A 9,227-nucleotide genomic window follows, 5' to 3' on the forward strand; every position below is an offset into this window, starting at 1 on the left:
AATCGCTCGTCTGTTGCATCATAGCGCGTCTCGGCGCAATCGACCGATTCGCTCGACCCATTATTTTCGATTTACGGCTAAAATAAATTTTTCTCATTTTATTCAATAACATATTCTTGCTTAGATAACTTTTTTACATAGGGATTAAGCATTTAGAACGATATAATGTTTAAAATAAGGGCACTTTACTCTTGACATTTTACGGTTTTTTCAATTTTCTGAAAAATCCTATCATTAGATTTTTTTAAAAATACGATATTCTTGCTTAGCTAACGTTTCTACATAGGGATTAAGCATTTAGAACGAAATCTAATGTCAGAAAATGGCACTTTACTCTTGACATTTTTCGGTTTTTTCAATTTTCTGGAAAATCCTATCATTAGATTTTTTTAAAAATACGATATTCTTGCTTAACTAACGTTTTTACAAAGGGATTAAGCATTTAGAACGAAATCTAATGTAGGAAAATGGTACTTTACTCTTGATCGGTACGTTGGGACTTTGAAAATATTCGGGCGTTCCAATCGCTCGTCTGTTGCATCATAGCGCGTCTCGGCGCAATCGACCGATTCGCTCGACCCATTATTTTCGATTTACGGCTAAAATAAATTTTTCTCATTTTATTCAATAACATATTCTTGCTTAGATAACTTTTTTACATAGGGATTAAGCATTTAGAACGATATAATGTTTAAAATAAGGGCACTTTACTCTTGACATTTTACGGTTTTTTCAATTTTCTGAAAAATCCTATCATTAGATTTTTTTAAAAATACGATAATCTTGCATAACTAACGTTTCTACATAGGGATTAAGCATTTAGAACGAAATCTAATGTCAGAAAATGGCACTTTACTCTTGACATTTTTCGGTTTTTTCAATTTTCTGGAAAATCCTATCATTAGATTTTTTTTAAAATACGATATTCTTGCTTAACTAACGTTTTTACATAGGGATTAAGCATTTAGAACGAAATCTAATGTAGGAAAATGGTACTTTACTCTTGACCGGTACGTTGGGACTTTGAAAATATTCGGGCGTTCCAATCGCTCGTCTGTTGCATCATAGCGCGTCTCGGCGCAATCGACCGATTCGCTCGACCCATTATTTTCGATTTACGGCTAAAATAAATTTTTCTCATTTTATTCAATAACATATTCTTGCTTAGATAACTTTTTTACATAGGGATTAAGCATTTAGAACGATATAATGTTTAAAATAAGGGCACTTTACTCTTGACATTTTACGGTTTTTTCAATTTTCTGAAAAATCCTACCATTAGATTTTTTTAAAAATACGATATTCTTGCTTAACTAACGTTTCTACATAGGGATTAAGCATTTAGAACGAAATCTAATGTCAGAAAATGGCACTTTACTCTTGACATTTTTCGGTTTTTTCAATTTTCTGGAAAATCCTATCATTAGATTTTTTTAAAAATACGATATTCTTGCTTAACTAACGTTTTTACAAAGGGATTAAGCATTTAGAACGAAATCTAATGTAGGAAAATGGTACTTTACTCTTGATCGGTACGTTGGGACTTTGAAAATATTCGGGCGTTCCAATCGCTCGTCTGTTGCATCATAGCGCGTCTCGGCGCAATCGACCGATTCGCTCGACCCATTATTTTCGATTTACGGCTAAAATAAATTTTTCTCATTTTATTCAATAACATATTCTTGCTTAGATAACTTTTTTACATAGGGATTAAGCATTTAGAACGATATAATGTTTAAAATAAGGGCACTTTACTCTTGACATTTTACGGTTTTTTCAATTTTCTGAAAAATCCTACCATTAGATTTTTTTAAAAATACGATATTCTTGCTTAACTAACGTTTCTACATAGGGATTAAGCATTTAGAACGAAATCTAATGTCAGAAAATGGCACTTTACTCTTGACATTTTTCGGTTTTTTCAATTTTCTGGAAAATCCTATCATTAGATTTTTTTTAAAATACGATATTCTTGCTTAACTAACGTTTTTACATAGGGATTAAGCATTTAGAACGAAATCTAATGTAGGAAAATGGTACTTTACTCTTGATCGGTACGTTGGGACTTTGAAAATATTCGGGCGTTCCAATCGCTCGTCTGTTGCATCATAGCGCGTCTCGGCGCAATCGACCGATTCGCTCGACCCATTATTTTCGATTTACGGCTAAAATAAATTTTTCTCATTTTATTCAATAACATATTCTTGCTTAGATAACTTTTTTACATAGGGATTAAGCATTTAGAACGAAATCTAATGTAGGAAAATGGTACTTTACTCTTGACCGGTACGTTGGGACTTTGAAAATATTCGGGCGTTCCAATCGCTCGTCTGTTGCATCATAGCGCGTCTCGGCGCAATCGACCGATTCGCTCGACCCATTATTTTCGATTTACGGCTAAAATAAATTTTTCTCATTTTATTCAATAACATATTCTTGCTTAGATAACTTTTTTACATAGGGATTAAGCATTTAGAACGATATAATGTTTAAAATAAGGGCACTTTACTCTTGACATTTTACGGTTTTTTCAATTTTCTGAAAAATCCTATCATTAGATTTTTTTAAAAATACGATAATCTTGCTTAACTAACGTTTCTACATAGGGATTAAGCATTTAGAACGAAATCTAATGTCAGAAAATGGCACTTTACTCTTGACATTTTTCGGTTTTTTCAATTTTCTGGAAAATCCTATCATTAGATTTTTTTTAAAATACGATATTCTTGCTTAACTAACGTTTTTACATAGGGATTAAGCATTTAGAACGAAATCTAATGTAGGAAAATGGTACTTTACTCTTGACCGGTACGTTGGGACTTTGAAAATATTCGGGCGTTCCAATCGCTCGTCTGTTGCATCATAGCGCGTCTCGGCGCAATCGACCGATTCGCTCGACCCATTATTTTCGATTTACGGCTAAAATAAATTTTTCTCATTTTATTCAATAACATATTCTTGCTTAGATAACTTTTTTACATAGGGATTAAGCATTTAGAACGATATAATGTTTAAAATAAGGGCACTTTACTCTTGACATTTTACGGTTTTTTCAATTTTCTGAAAAATCCTACCATTAGATTTTTTTAAAAATACGATATTCTTGCTTAACTAACGTTTCTACATAGGGATTAAGCATTTAGAACGAAATCTAATGTCAGAAAATGGCACTTTACTCTTGACATTTTTCGGTTTTTTCAATTTTCTGGAAAATCCTATCATTAGATTTTTTTAAAAATACGATATTCTTGCTTAACTAACGTTTTTACATAGGGATTAAGCATTTAGAACGAAATCTAATGTAGGAAAATGGTACTTTACTCTTGATCGGTACGTTGGGACTTAGAAAATATTCGGCCGTACGCGGCGCGTCTCGGCGCTTCGAACAGCTCCGGTGTCCCCATTATTTTCGATTTACGGCTAAAATAAATTTTTCTAATTTTTTTCAATAACATATTCTTGCTTAAATAACTTTTTTACATAGGGATTAAGCATTTAGAACGATACATTGTTTAAAATAATGGCACTTTACTCTTGACATTTTACGGTTTTTTCAATTTTCTGAAAAATCCTATCATTAGATTTTTTTAAAAATACGATATTCTTGCTTAACTAACGTTTCTACATAGGGATTAAGCATTTAGAACGAAATCTAATGTCAGAAAATGGCACTTTACTCTTGACATTTTTCGGTTTTTTCAATTTTCTGGAAAATCCTATCATTAGATTTTTTTAAAAATACGATATTCTTGCTTAACTAACGTTTTTACATAGGGATTAAGCATTTAGAACGAAATCTAATGTAGGAAAATGGTACTTTACTCTTGACCGGTACGTTGGGACTTTGAAAATATTCGGGCGTTCCAATCGCTCGTCTGTTGCATCATAGCGCGTCTCGGCGCAATCGACCGATTCGCTCGACCCATTATTTTCGATTTACGGCTAAAATAAATTTTTCTCATTTTATTCAATAACATATTCTTGCTTAGATAACTTTTTTACATAGGGATTAAGCATTTAGAACGATATAATGTTTAAAATAAGGGCACTTTACTCTTGACATTTTACGGTTTTTTCAATTTTCTGAAAAATCCTATCATTAGATTTTTTTAAAAATACGATAATCTTGCATAACTAACGTTTCTACATAGGGATTAAGCATTTAGAACGAAATCTAATGTCAGAAAATGGCACTTTACTCTTGACATTTTTCGGTTTTTTCAATTTTCTGGAAAATCCTATCATTAGATTTTTTTAAAAATACGATATTCTTGCTTAACTAACGTTTTTACATAGGGATTAAGCATTTAGAACGAAATCTAATGTAGGAAAATGGTACTTTACTCTTGATCGGTACGTTGGGACTTAGAAAATATTCGGCCGTACGCGGCGCGTCTCGGCGCTTCGAACAGCTCCGGTGTCCCCATTATTTTCGATTTACGGCTAAAATAAATTTTTCTAATTTTTTTCAATAACATATTCTTGCTTAAATAACTTTTTTACATAGGGATTAAGCATTTAGAACGATACATTGTTTAAAATAATGGCACTTTACTCTTGACATTTTACGGTTTTTTCAATTTTCTGATAAATCCTATCATTAGATTTTTTTAAAAATACGATATTCTTGCTTAACTAACGTTTCTACATAGGGATTAAGCATTTAGAACGAAATCTAATGTCAGAAAATGGCACTTTACTCTTGACATTTTTCGGTTTTTTCAATTTTCTGGAAAATCCTATCATTAGATTTTTTTAAAAATACGATATTCTTGCTTAACTAACGTTTTTACATAGGGATTAAGCATTTAGAACGAAATCTAATGTAGGAAAATGGTACTTTACTCTTGATCGGTACGTTGGGACTTAGAAAATATTCGGCCGTACGCGGCGCGTCTCGGCGCTTCGAACAGCTCCGGTGTCCCCATTATTTTCGATTTACGGCTAAAATAAATTTTTCTAATTTTTTTCAATAACATATTCTTGCTTAAATAACTTTTTTACATAGGGATTAAGCATTTAGAACGATACATTGTTTAAAATAATGGCACTTTACTCTTGACATTTTACGGTTTTTTCAATTTTCTGAAAAATCCTATCATTAGATTTTTTTAAAAATACGATATTCTTGCTTAACTAACGTTTCTACATAGGGATTAAGCATTTAGAACGAAATCTAATGTCAGAAAATGGCACTTTACTCTTGACATTTTTCGGTTTTTTCAATTTTCTGGAAAATCCTATCATTAGATTTTTTTAAAAATACGATATTCTTGCTTAACTAACGTTTTTACATAGGGATTAAGCATTTAGAACGAAATCTAATGTAGGAAAATGGTACTTTACTCTTGACCGGTACGTTGGGACTTTGAAAATATTCGGGCGTTCCAATCGCTCGTCTGTTGCATCATAGCGCGTCTCGGCGCAATCGACCGATTCGCTCGACCCATTATTTTCGATTTACGGCTAAAATAAATTTTTCTCATTTTATTCAATAACATATTCTTGCTTAGATAACTTTTTTACATAGGGATTAAGCATTTAGAACGATATAATGTTTAAAATAAGGGCACTTTACTCTTGACATTTTACGGTTTTTTCAATTTTCTGAAAAATCCTACCATTAGATTTTTTTAAAAATACGATATTCTTGCTTAACTAACGTTTCTACATAGGGATTAAGCATTTAGAACGAAATCTAATGTCAGAAAATGGCACTTTACTCTTGACATTTTTCGGTTTTTTCAATTTTCTGGAAAATCCTATCATTAGATTTTTTTAAAAATACGATATTCTTGCTTAACTAACGTTTTTACATAGGGATTAAGCATTTAGAACGAAATCTAATGTAGGAAAATGGTACTTTACTCTTGATCGGTACGTTGGGACTTAGAAAATATTCGGCCGTACGCGGCGCGTCTCGGCGCTTCGAACAGCTCCGGTGTCCCCATTATTTTCGATTTACGGCTAAAATAAATTTTTCTAATTTTTTTCAATAACATATTCTTGCTTAAATAACTTTTTTACATAGGGATTAAGCATTTAGAACGATACATTGTTTAAAATAATGGCACTTTACTCTTGACATTTTACGGTTTTTTCAATTTTCTGAAAAATCCTATCATTAGATTTTTTTAAAAATACGATATTCTTGCTTAACTAACGTTTCTACATAGGGATTAAGCATTTAGAACGAAATCTAATGTCAGAAAATGGCACTTTACTCTTGACATTTTTCGGTTTTTTCAATTTTCTGGAAAATCCTATCATTAGATTTTTTTAAAAATACGATATTCTTGCTTAACTAACGTTTTTACATAGGGATTAAGCATTTAGAACGAAATCTAATGTAGGAAAATGGTACTTTACTCTTGATCGGTACGTTGGGACTTAGAAAATATTCGGCCGTACGCGGCGCGTCTCGGCGCTTCGAACAGCTCCGGTGTCCCCATTATTTTCGATTTACGGCTAAAATAAATTTTTCTAATTTTTTTCAATAACATATTCTTGCTTAAATAACTTTTTTACATAGGGATTAAGCATTTAGAACGATACATTGTTTAAAATAATGGCACTTTACTCTTGACATTTTACGGTTTTTTCAATTTTCTGAAAAATCCTATCATTAGATTTTTTTAAAAATACGATATTCTTGCTTAACTAACGTTTCTACATAGGGATTAAGCATTTAGAACGAAATCTAATGTCAGAAAATGGCACTTTACTCTTGACATTTTTCGGTTTTTTCAATTTTCTGGAAAATCCTATCATTAGATTTTTTTAAAAATACGATATTCTTGCTTAACTAACGTTTTTACAAAGGGATTAAGCATTTAGAACGAAATCTAATGTAGGAAAATGGTACTTTACTCTTGATCGGTACGTTGGGACTTTGAAAATATTCGGGCGTTCCAATCGCTCGTCTGTTGCATCATAGCGCGTCTCGGCGCAATCGACCGATTCGCTCGACCCATTATTTTCGATTTACGGCTAAAATAAATTTTTCTCATTTTATTCAATAACATATTCTTGCTTAGATAACTTTTTTACATAGGGATTAAGCATTTAGAACGATATAATGTTTAAAATAAGGGCACTTTACTCTTGACATTTTACGGTTTTTTCAATTTTCTGAAAAATCCTATCATTAGATTTTTTTAAAAATACGATAATCTTGCATAACTAACGTTTCTACATAGGGATTAAGCATTTAGAACGAAATCTAATGTCAGAAAATGGCACTTTACTCTTGACATTTTTCGGTTTTTTCAATTTTCTGGAAAATCCTATCATTAGATTTTTTTTAAAATACGATATTCTTGCTTAACTAACGTTTTTACATAGGGATTAAGCATTTAGAACGAAATCTAATGTAGGAAAATGGTACTTTACTCTTGACCGGTACGTTGGGACTTTGAAAATATTCGGGCGTTCCAATCGCTCGTCTGTTGCATCATAGCGCGTCTCGGCGCAATCGACCGATTCGCTCGACCCATTATTTTCGATTTACGGCTAAAATAAATTTTTCTCATTTTATTCAATAACATATTCTTGCTTAGATAACTTTTTTACATAGGGATTAAGCATTTAGAACGATATAATGTTTAAAATAAGGGCACTTTACTCTTGACATTTTACGGTTTTTTCAATTTTCTGAAAAATCCTATCATTAGATTTTTTTAAAAATACGATAATCTTGCATAACTAACGTTTCTACATAGGGATTAAGCATTTAGAACGAAATCTAATGTCAGAAAATGGCACTTTACTCTTGACATTTTTCGGTTTTTTCAATTTTCTGGAAAATCCTATCATTAGATTTTTTTTAAAATACGATATTCTTGCTTAACTAACGTTTTTACATAGGGATTAAGCATTTAGAACGAAATCTAATGTAGGAAAATGGTACTTTACTCTTGACCGGTACGTTGGGACTTTGAAAATATTCGGGCGTTCCAATCGCTCGTCTGTTGCATCATAGCGCGTCTCGGCGCAATCGACCGATTCGCTCGACCCATTATTTTCGATTTACGGCTAAAATAAATTTTTCTCATTTTATTCAATAACATATTCTTGCTTAGATAACTTTTTTACATAGGGATTAAGCATTTAGAACGATATAATGTTTAAAATAAGGGCACTTTACTCTTGACATTTTACGGTTTTTTCAATTTTCTGAAAAATCCTACCATTAGATTTTTTTAAAAATACGATATTCTTGCTTAACTAACGTTTCTACATAGGGATTAAGCATTTAGAACGAAATCTAATGTCAGAAAATGGCACTTTACTCTTGACATTTTTCGGTTTTTTCAATTTTCTGGAAAATCCTATCATTAGATTTTTTTTAAAATACGATATTCTTGCTTAACTAACGTTTTTACATAGGGATTAAGCATTTAGAACGAAATCTAATGTAGGAAAATGGTACTTTACTCTTGACCGGTACGTTGGGACTTTGAAAATATTCGGGCGTTCCAATCGCTCGTCTGTTGCATCATAGCGCGTCTCGGCGCAATCGACCGATTCGCTCGACCCATTATTTTCGATTTACGGCTAAAATAAATTTTTCTCATTTTATTCAATAACATATTCTTGCTTAGATAACTTTTTTACATAGGGATTAAGCATTTAGAACGATATAATGTTTAAAATAAGGGCACTTTACTCTTGACATTTTACGGTTTTTTCAATTTTCTGAAAAATCCTACCATTAGATTTTTTTAAAAATACGATATTCTTGCTTAACTAACGTTTCTACATAGGGATTAAGCATTTAGAACGAAATCTAATGTCAGAAAATGGCACTTTACTCTTGACATTTTTCGGTTTTTTCAATTTTCTGGAAAATCCTATCATTAGATTTTTTTAAAAATACGATATTCTTGCTTAACTAACGTTTTTACAAAGGGATTAAGCATTTAGAACGAAATCTAATGTAGGAAAATGGTACTTTACTCTTGATCGGTACGTTGGGACTTTGAAAATATTCGGGCGTTCCAATCGCTCGTCTGTTGCATCATAGCGCGTCTCGGCGCAATCGACCGATTCGCTCGACCCATTATTTTCGATTTACGGCTAAAATAAATTTTTCTCATTTTATTCAATAACATATTCTTGCTTAGATAACTTTTTTACATAGGGATTAAGCATTTAGAACGATATAATGTTTAAAATAAGGGCACTTTACTCTTGACATTTTACGGTTTTTTCAATTTTCTGAAAAA

Source organism: Megalopta genalis, unplaced genomic scaffold (assembly GCF_051020955.1).
Source record: "Megalopta genalis isolate 19385.01 unplaced genomic scaffold, iyMegGena1_principal scaffold0300, whole genome shotgun sequence".
In the NCBI taxonomy this organism is placed as follows: Eukaryota; Metazoa; Arthropoda; class Insecta; order Hymenoptera; family Halictidae; genus Megalopta; species Megalopta genalis.